Genomic DNA, 11,086 nt, shown 5'->3' on the forward strand with positions numbered 1-11,086 from the left:
CTTGAAGCTGTCCCAGAGGCTCCTTACACTATCTTCGTATTTTCGGATTCTTTTTTCATTTTGCTTTTCTGGTTGGGTGTTTTTTGCTTCTTCGCATTTCAAATCTTTGACTTGATTCTTGCGCTCCTCTGATCTGCTGTTGGGAGTCTGTATAATATTCTTTATTTCAGTCCGTGTATGCTTAATTTCTAGTTGGTTCTTTATCATAACATCGAGGGTCTCATTAGATTTCTCGTAGATCTCAATAAGTTTATCGGCGGCTTCTAGACAGTTCTTGAGGGACCTTAAAAGTGTGGTTCTGAACTCAATATCCTCCATTGACAATTTTGTCCTGTTTCTTTGTCTCCGCATTTCTTATGCTTTCTTGGTGCACCCCCTAGTGGTCTTTGTGCGTAGTCTTGTTGTAGTTAAGCCTTGATTGTTGTAGTTAATACTAGGGGGATTTGACCTCCAGGCCAACTGGCTGTGAGAATCAGCTGTGTCTGCAGTGGGAAAACTTCTGTCCTCTGGGGAGGTGCTAATCTAGCCTTTGCCTGAGACTATCCGGCAAATGGCTCTGCACAGGGCTTGGGCGGGGCGGGTCGCACGGGATCAACAGGGCGGGCGGAACGAGCAGTTATGGCTGCTCTCAGTCCCGTCCCCAGAGGCTCTGCCTCTCAGAGTCCCAGAACCACTGCAAACCTCGGAGAGAAAGCTGCCCTCGAGTTCCGACTGATGCCAGACAGTCCCGCTTCTCCTGTTTGAGTCTCGGTCCCTAGAGACTCGCCCAGAACTGGAGCTCAGAGTCTGAGACTCCCTCCCGATTGAAAACAACAACCGCGCCCTCAGCCACCAGCCCGTTCCGCGAGTACCTCCGCACCTTTGTATTTTCCGCACTGCGCCTCCTCTGAGTCTCGGCACGCTGTTCTCCTTCCTTCTAGTTGAAGAATTTCCCCTCAGCCAGCCTTCCTGTGGTTCTGGGTGACGTCCGTTCCATCTTTAAGTTGTATTTTTGAAGTGGTTGTGCGAGACAGCACACTCTGGTGTTTACCTATGCCGCCATCTTGGTTTCTCCTATATACCTTTTTAACAAAGAATAATAAATTTGTGGAAAAGTGAAAAGACAAAAGAAAAGGGTTTATGTTTCTAGGTGCAGTAAATTGTAAAGTGACTAGAAATATATGGGAGAAACGAATGGAAGATAAGGATTGTTTTAGTAGATTTGTTTGTACAATTCCATTTTAGTGTTAATTTCCAGTCTCTAGTGATAAGAATGTCTTCATGGTACAGAGAGGGCACTTTGTCATGGGAAATTTTATGACTGGCTTTCAGGTAGAAATGGGAGGTCAAAAAGCCCGTTCTGCACACTTCGTAATACTAAAGGGATCGATACAACAAGAGGATATAACTGGTAAACATATATGCACACAATACAGGAGCATACAAATATATTAAAGAAACAGGGAAGATTTTAAGGGAGAATTGGACAGCAATACAGTTAGAGTAGGGGACTTTAACACCCCACCGACATCCCTGGAGAGATCTTCTAGACCAGTGGTTCTCAACCTGTGGGTGGCAACCCCTTTGGGGGTCGAACGACCCTTTCATAGGGGTTGCCTAAGACCATCGGAGAACACATATATAATTACATATTGTTTTTGTGATTAATCACTATGCTTTATTAATTATGTATTTGTAACAATGAAATTGGGGGTCACCACAACGTGAGGAACTGTATTAAAGGGTCGCGGCATTAGGAAGGTTGAGAACCACCGTTCTAGACAAAAAATTCAACAAGGAAACAGTGATCCTAAATGACACACTAGATCAGATGGAATTAATTGACTTTTACAGACATATCACCCCAAAGCTACAGAATATACATTCTTCTCAAGTGCACATGGCACATTTTCAAAGATAGATCACATGTTAGGACCAAAATGAAGTCTCTGCAAGTTCAAGAAGATTGAAATAATATCATGCGGCCATGGGCTGGCGTCCGTATGGCCTGGTCCAGACCATGTCTGCGTGAAGACACCGCTGCTGCCGTCCTTGTCCCACTTGGTCCGGGCCGGCCTGATATGGCCTGGCCCACTGTGCACCATGGGCTCCATCCTGAGCCAACGCATCGTGGGCATGGAGGACATCGACATTCAGGCGAACTTGGCCTAATGCTATCCCCCAAAGTGTGGAAACTACTTTGCTACACACTTTTTCATGGGAGGTGAGAAGTTTGGCACCCCCCCAACCCTGAAGGTTATCTCTTTGGAGACAACCTGGATCTGAACTTCCCGGGCAATCGCCCGGTCCAGTTTCCTTCTGTCACCCCTGTTCCCCATGAGCCGGTGAAGATGCTGAGGAACCTAGTGAACATCTGAAAGGACTTGCTCCCGCTCATAAGGTACAAAGATGGTTCCAACAGCCCCACCGAGTACAGCAAGAAGCCCTATGTCCTCTACAGCCTGGAGTTCACCTTTGATGCCGATGCCCGGGTGGCCGTCACCATCTTCTGCTAGGCGGTGGAGGAGTTTCTCAATGGGATGGCTATGTACAGCCCCCAAAGCCCTAACCTGCAGTCCAAGACTATAAGAGGAGGGCGAGCCCTCTTTCAAGATCAACTTCTCAGAGTAGAAGGACGATGAGCTGAACTTCGACCTGGACTGGGGAGTGGTCATCCCGGCCATGGTGGACGAAGGAGATGTTGAGGTGACTGGCCACGCCCATGTGCTATTGGCTGCCTTTGAAAAGCATGTTGATGGCAGTTTCTCTGTGAAGCCTTGAAGCAGAAGCAAATTATAGACTGGGTCAGCTATCTGCTGCAGGAGATTTACGGCATTGAGAACAAGAACAACCAGCAGACGAAGCCTTTGGATGAGGAGAACAGTGACAAAAGCAATGAGTGTGTGGTGTGCCCCAATGGCTTAAATGCTCCAATCAAAAGACACAGGGTAGCTGAATGGATAAGAAAACGTGACTCATATATATGAGACCTGCGGGACATGCTGATCCTGCCCTGCCACCACCTGTGCCTGTGCAACTCCTGTGCCGACACGCTGCTCTACCTGGCCAGCAACTGCCACATCTGCCGGCTGCCTTTCCAGGCCCTTTTGCAGATCCGGGCAGTGAGGAAGCCAGGAACCCTGTCCCCCATCTCCTTCAGCCCCATTCTGGCCCAGAGAGTGGACCACGACGAGCACTTTAGCTTGGACGGCATCCCACCGGGCTATGAGCCCATCTCTCTGAGGCGTTCACCGGCCTCCAGGCCATCTCCCCAGCCCTCCCCTCAGATCACCTTTATGAAGAGATCACCTACTCGGGCGTCTCAGATGGCCTGTCCCAGGTCAGCTTCCCACTTGCTGGGCTTGATTGCATCATGGAAAGCAGCCACCAGAAAGGCAGGTAGAGGAGCAAATCCCCAGACAGCACCCTTCAGTCCCCATCATCCCCCACCCACGGAGAGGATGAGGAGAATTTCTCCTAGAAATTGGATGCCCCTCCCCTGCCGAGTGGGGCTGGGCTGGTGCTGAGCAGCTCCCCAGAGAATTTCCTCACGGAGGAGGTCATCGCTAAAGCAAGGGAGCCGTATACCCTCCATTGAGAACGTCCTCCAGGATGGCAGCCCTGAGCCCTGTGGCTGTTGCCAGCCTGGCCCACCTACTGATATCTACCTTCCAGCTCAGGGCCCGACTTCTGTTGGCATAGAGGAGTAAGCTGGAAGGTCCACCTCCATGGAGACGCCAGAGCCTCCTCACCACTGGCCCCACGCAGCCTGTTTGGTGGCTCCCGTCCTGACATGGAGGCCACTGACTGACTCAACTCTGAGAGCCTGGCCAGGCTGCCAGCATGGAACCCTCAGCTCCCCAGACTTTGCCAATGGGGCTTTCCCTGGCCTCTCCTGTCTGTACACCCTTCATAGCCACTGCTCCAAGGGGCCCTTTGGGGGCTGTCCCTGGCCTCTCCTGTCTGTACACCCTTGTACACCCTTCATAGCCACTGCTCCAAGGGGCCCTTTGACCCTTGATTGAAGAGCACAGTGGACTGTCCCCTCTGAAAAATCCTTTTTTTTCTGCGGTCTCTGTATATTTAAATGGTACAAGATGAAAGACAGCCCCTTTGTATCTCAGGCACTGAGCTCTGGGGTTCCCCTAAATGCCTTGTTGGCTGAGTGGCTGGGGCTGGGACTGGAGGCTGGCCACCCACATGTCCCAGCCAGTGCGGAGGTTGATACCCTGAGAACTAAGCAAACTGGCAGGAGAGAATTTATCTGTGGGTGAAGTACTGTCTTCACAGGAGGTATTACTGGGGGGGCTTGTTGTTGGAGAAGGAAAAGAAGTGGGGTCCGAGTCACAGTCAATGAAGGAAACAGTGCCTGCGCCCTTCCCCTATGTGCGTGGCCTGGCTGGCACTGTTGCTCTGTGTCCTCTGTTGCTTCACCCTCCCGCTCAGGCTCTTTGGTGCAGGGCTGTTTCCTATTGCTCGCAGCCCTTTCCTATGGCTCTGCCTCTGGGCACCTGGGTTTCTGCACTTGAGACCCAGGTCTGGTTTTGGGTCTGGGTCTTCCCAGGGGCAGAGGTGCAGGTACACAGTCTGTTGGCAGCAGTTGGTCTAGTGATCCCTCTCCAGTTCCTGCACCTCTCAGAGATGGCTTTGCACACGTCTTCAGACCCCCTCCAGGTGAAGGGGTTTCCTCTCAGCTTGTCCGCTCACCCAGGAGGGACCTGAGCAACTTCTCTGCTCCCTCTGTGCCATTTAAATGTCCCTTTGTGTTTCTCTTTGAGTTGTTCTGTTGGGCTCATGCAAAGGGTCCCACTTGAAGTGGCTTCATCTTTTTCTTGAGATAAACCACCTAGGCATTAGAAAAGCAGAGGGAGTATCCAGCCCTGGCACAGCAGGGCACAGACTACCCAAGCAGGGATCTTGGCCTGGGTGGGTGGGTGGGTCTGTGCTGCTCCCCAGGGGACCAACACTTTTGGGCCTTGGATTGGGAGATGCAGAGGAGCTCGCTTTCTAAGGATGATGGTTCTGGGGTGGCCAGCAGCTGTTCAAGAGCTTCTATACAGCTGGTGGCTTTGTCCAGTAGGGTCCTTGTTCTCTCTCCAGTGGGCTGTGAGCAGAGTGCTGCCTTATGCACAGCTCTCGGCCACGCTCAGGCCACCTTCCTCAGCGACTTGGCTTCCTATCTCCCCTCTCCTCCCGCCCACTGGCATGCTCATGGGTGCACATGTGTACACACACACAGGCTGGCTGTCTCCCTCTCCTCACCCTCATCATCCACCAACACCCTGGCCTCTCGCCATTGGCATTGGTGCCAGTACTCCGATGGACAGGATTGAGACTGCCCTGTCTTGGACTTATTTAGTACACATGCTATCATTTGATGTATTATGGTTGGCTAGTTTTTGTTCATTTTTACCGTATATTTATAGTATTAAAATCATGGAGAAAAAAAAAGTCATATCAAGCATCTTCTCAAATCATAATGGCATGCTATTAGAAATCAACTACAATAAAAATACTCAGAAACATTCAAACACATGGAGGCTAAATAGCATGATATTAAACAATGGATGAGCTACCAAAGAGATCAAGAAAAAAATAAAAAACTTTCTGGAAACAAATAAAAATGGCACACAACAACCCCAAATCTTTAGGACACAGTCAAATCAGTCCTGAGAGGAGTGTTCATAGCACTACAGGCCTACCTCAGAAACAAGAAAATCTTCTAGTAAATTATCTAACCCTACAAATTAAAGAATTTGAAAGAAAACAACACAAAAAGCCCAGGGTAAGTAGAAGGAAGGAAATAAAAATGATTAGAGTGGAGATAAATAACATAAAGACTAAAATAACAATACAAAAGACCAATAAAACCCAGAGCTGGTTCTTTGAAAAGATAAACAAGATTGATGAACCTCTAGCCAGACTCATCAAGAAACAGAGAGGACTCAAATAAACAAAATCAGAAATGAACGAGGTGAAGTACCCCAGATACCTGCTTTCAGCCAGCCGTGGCCACGGAGCTGGAGCGAGCAGGAGGCTTTCCCTCCCACCTGCCCTGGCCGGCTCTGAGCTCCTCTCAAGGCTACAAAGTTTCAATTATAGAAGGTAAATAAATCCCAGAAAAAAGAAAAAAAGAAAAAAAGGAGAGGCTGGGAGTTTCCATCGCCGGGGGGCTTGGCCAGCCTGAAAACGGCCCTCAGCCCCTCACCCAGACTGGCCAGGCACCCCAGTGGGGACCCCCCACCTTAAAGGGGGTGTTGCCAGCCTGAAAACAGCCATCAGCCCCTCACCCAGGCTGGCCAGGCACCCCAGTGGGGACCCCCCACCTTAAAGGGGGTGTTGCCAGCCTGAAAACAGCCATCAGCCCCTCACCCAGGCTGGCCAGGCACCCCAGTGGGGACCCCCCACCTTAAAGGGGGTGTTGCCAGCCTGAAAACAGCCATCAGCCCCTCACCCAGGCTGGCCAGGCACCCCAGTGGGGACCCCCCACCTTAAAGGGGGTGTTGCCAGCCTGAAAACAGCCATCAGCCCCTCACCCAGGCTGGCCAGGCACCCCAGCGGGACCCCCACCCTCATCCGGGACACCCTTCAAGGGCAAACCAGCCAGCCCCCACCCATGCACCAAACCTCTATCCTATATAATAAAAGGATAATATGCAAACTGACCCTAACAGCAGAAAGACTGGGAATGACTGGTCACTATGACACACACTGACCACCAGGGGGCAGACGCTCAATGCAGGAGCTGCCCCCTGGTGGTCAGTGTGCTCCCACATGGGGAGCTCTGCTCAGCCACAAGCCAGGCTGATGGCTGCCAGGACAGCGGTGGTGGGACCCTCTCCCGCCTCCTTAGCAGCACTAAGGATGTCCGACTGCAGCTTATGCCTGCTCCCTGCTGGCAAGTGGACATCCCCCGAGGGCTTCTGGGCTGCCAGAGAGATGTCTAACTGCCTTCGTGGGCCCAATCCCCCAGGTAGCAGGCCTAAGCCAGCAGGTGGACATCCTCCGAGGGGTCCCAGACTGCAAGAGGGCATAGGCCGGGCTGAGGGACCTCCCCGAGTGTACAAATTTTTGTGCACCGGGCCTCTAGTATAAAATGAATATCAAAAATATAAATCTTTGTTTTACTACGGTTGCAAATAGCAAAAAATTTCTATATGTGACATGGCACCAGAGTTAAGTTAGGGTTTTTCAAAATGCTGACACGCCGAGCTCAAAAGGTTTGCCATCACTGGCCTATGGACTGAAGGGTCCCAGGTTCAATTCCGGTCAAGGACACATGCCCGGGTTGCAGGCTTGATCCCCAGTAGGAGGTGTGCAGGAGGCAGCCAATCAATGATTCTCTCTCATCATTGATGTTTCTGTCTCTACCTTTCCCTACCTTTCTGACATTGATAAAAAGATATTAAAAAATAATAAATGTGATAAATCATATAAATAGACTGCAAGTCAGAAATCACATGACCCTATCAATTGATTCAGGAAAAACATCTGTCAAAACCCAACACCCATTTTTCATAAAAACTCTCAGCACAGTGGGAATAGAAGGATCATACCTCAACATAATAAAAGTCATAAATGACAAACCTACAACCAATGTCATACTCAATGGGCAAAAACAAACTTCTTCCCCTAAGAACAGGGGTGCCCACTTTCACCACTATTGTTCAACATAATCCTGGAAGTACTAGCCATAGCTAGCAGATAAGAAGAAAACATAAAAGGCATCCAAATTGGAAAGGAAGAAGTAAAACTCTAATTATTCACAGATGACATGATATTGTACATAGAAAACCCTAACCCACCTAAAAACTACTAGATTTAATAAATGAATTTGGCAATGTAGCAGGATACAAAATTAACACCCAGAAATCTATGGCATTTTTACCCACCAATAATGAACCAATAAAGAGAAACTAAAAAAAATTCCCATTTTACCATTAAAACAACAACAAAAAAATTAAGATACTTAGGAATAAACTTAACCAAGGAGGTAAAAGACCCATATTTAGAAAACTATAGGACATTGAAAAAAGAGATGGAAGAAGATATAAACAAGTGGAAAAATATACTGTGTTCACGGATTAGTAGAGTCAACATTAAAATGTCCATACTAACCAAAGCAATCTATAGATTCAGTATAATCCAGTGGTTCTCAACCTGTGGGTCGCGACTCCTTCACTGGGGTCGCTTAAGACCATCGGAAAACACATATATAATTACATACTGTTTTTGTGATTAATCACTATGCTTTAATTATGTTCAATTTGTAATAATGAAATTGGGGGTTACCACAACATGAGGAACTGTATTAAAGGGTCGTGGCATTAGGAAGGTTGAGAACCACTGGATAATCCCTATTAAAATACCAATGGCATATTTCAGAGATTTACAGCAAACACTCCAAAAATATATATGAAACCAGAAAAGACCCTGAATAGCTGCAGCAATCTTGAGGAAGAAGAACAAAGTGGGAGGGATCACAATTCCAGATATCAAGTTATGCTGCAAAGCCACTGTAATCAAAACAGCCTGGTACTGGCACAAGAACAGACATACAGGCCAGTGGAACAGAACAGAGAACTCAGTCATCGGCCCAAGCCATTACGTTCAATTACTATTTCACAAAGGAGGCAAGGGCATACAATGGAGTCAAGACAGTCTCTTCTATAAATGGTGTTGGGAAAATTGGACAGATACATGCAAAAAATGAAAGTAGACCACCAACTTGCACCATACACAAAAATAAACTCAAAATGGATAAAAAGTTTCAATGTACTATGTGAAACCTTCAAAATCTTAGAAGAAACCATAGGCAGCAAGATCTCAGACATCTCTTGTAGCAATATGTTTACGGATACATCTCTGAGGGGAAAGGAAACTAAGGAGAAAATAACAAATGGGACTGCATCAAAATAAAAAGCTTCTGCACAGCAAAAGAAACCATCAACAAAATGACAAGTGAGCCCACAACACGGGAGAATATATTTGCCAATGATATATCTGATAAGGGGTTACTTTCCAAAATATACAGGGAACTCATACAACTTAGCAAAGGAAGACAAACAATCCCAATAAAAATTGGGCAAAGGACTTAAACAGACACTTGTCCAAAGTGGATGTGTGGAAAGCCAAAGAACCATATGAAAAAATGCTCAAAGTCACTAATCATCTGAGAGATGCAAGTCAAAATGACAATCAGGTATCCCCTCATACCTGTCAGAATGGCTATCATCAACAAATCAATAAATGACAAGTGCTGGCAAGGATGTGGAGAAAAGGAACCCTAGTACACTGCTGGTTGGAATGCAGACTGGTGCTGTCACTGTGGAAATAGTATGGAGTTTCCTCAAAAAATTAATAATGGAACTCCCATTTGACCCAGTGATTTCACTTTTAGGGATATATCCCAAGAAGTCAGAAACACCAATCAGAAAGAATATATGCACCCCTATGTTCATAACAGTGCAATTTACAATAGTTAAGATTTGGAAACAGCTCAAGTGCCCATTAACAGATGAGTGAATAAAAACCTGAGGTATATTTACACAATGAAATACTATGCAGCTGTAAAAAGGAAATAACTTTTACCATTTGCAACAGCATGGATGGATCTGGAGAACATTATGCCAAGCGAAATAAGCCAGTTAGAGAAAGATAAGTAACACATAATCTCATTCATATGTGGAATCTAATGAACAAAATAAACTGTTGAACAAAATAGATCCAGAGTCAGAGAAGCACAGAATTGACTGTTGAACCTCAGAGGGAAGGCAGGGGAGGATGGGTGGCAGGGATGAGATCAACCAAAGAACTTGTATGCATGTATGCATAATCCATGGACACAGACTATGGGGTGGGGGTCAGGGGCTGGCTGGATGAGGTCAATGGGGGAAAAAGGGGACATATTTAATACTTTCAATACTAAAGATGAAAAAAAAATAGAATAGTATTAATTTCCTGAATGCCAAGAATATATATTAATTTCACTTGTCGATTGATAGGTTTTGGTTAGTTAAACCTGAAATGTTTACCAGTCTTAAAAAAAAGTAATTAGTTGACATTTGGCTTTATATAAATAGTGCTTGCTTAGTATAGAAAATAAGAAATAAAGGCAAGTAGAAAACAGAAAACACAGAGATAAACAGCTATCCTTAAAATTTAAAGTAGAAGATTTTAAGAGACTAATTAATATTCCATGGTTAACTTAACCATTCTGCTATTGCTGGCTATTTATGGTTGCTTTTAGGCTGTTACCCTTATAAATAATACATAATGTATATTTTTGTGCATAACTCTCTCTATTTCATACTTTTCATAGTACAGGATTTCAGACATGGAATTATTTTGACAAGAGTATAATAAATACTAATAATACTATATCCTTCATCTAGTTTCACCAGTTAATATTTTTCTACATTTGCTTTCTCTTAGTCTCTTTTCATACATTTATGTAAGTGCAAATCACCTATCTACACTAATAAAAGAGAAACATGGTAATTAGCGTACGACCGCTACCCTTCCCATTGGCTAATCAGCATATCCTTATGCAAATTAACTGTCAGCCAAGATGGCGGCTGGCAGCCATGCACTGAAGCGAACAGGGAGGCTTGCTTGCTCCAGTGATGGCGAACTCCAACGTTCCCCGCCTGAGTTGCCGGCCTCTCAGCTGCAACTCTAAGCAACTATATTGCAAATATAGAAGCTAAACAAATCCCCAGAACCCGGCTTTCATTCAGCTGGTCAATTCTGTGCTTCTCTGACTCTGGATCTATTTTGTTCAACAGTTTATTTTGTTCATTAGATTCCACATATGAATGAGATTATGTGTTACTTATCTTTCTCTAACTGGCTTATTTCGCTTGGCATAATGTTCTCCAGATCCATTGTATACATTGTATCAATGTTTTCAGCAGCGAGGCCTCAGAGCTAAAGCTGGCCCAGAATAAAAATAGAAAAAAAGAAAAAAAGGAGCGGTTCGGAGCTTCAGTCCCCCGCCAGCCGGAAAACGGCCCTCAGCCCCTCACCCAGACTGGCCAGACACCCCAGTGGGGACCCCCACCCTGATCCAGGACACCCTTCAGGGCAAACCAGCCAGCCCCCACCC

At 46.3% G+C, this 11,086-nt stretch overlaps 1 protein-coding gene and 1 pseudogene across 7 annotated transcripts in view; both read left to right on the forward strand.

Annotated features, from left to right (window-relative positions):
- SENP7 (SUMO1/sentrin specific peptidase 7) overlaps positions 1 to 11,086 on the forward strand; it is a 164,592-nt gene that overhangs the window by 51,796 nt on the left and 101,710 nt on the right. The gene's annotated exons all lie outside the window — the stretch shown is intronic.
- LOC102258670 lies at positions 1,957 to 3,881 on the forward strand (annotated as a pseudogene).

This window comes from Myotis brandtii, unplaced genomic scaffold (assembly GCF_000412655.1).
Source record: "Myotis brandtii unplaced genomic scaffold, ASM41265v1 scaffold63, whole genome shotgun sequence".
In the NCBI taxonomy this organism is placed as follows: Eukaryota; Metazoa; Chordata; class Mammalia; order Chiroptera; family Vespertilionidae; genus Myotis; species Myotis brandtii.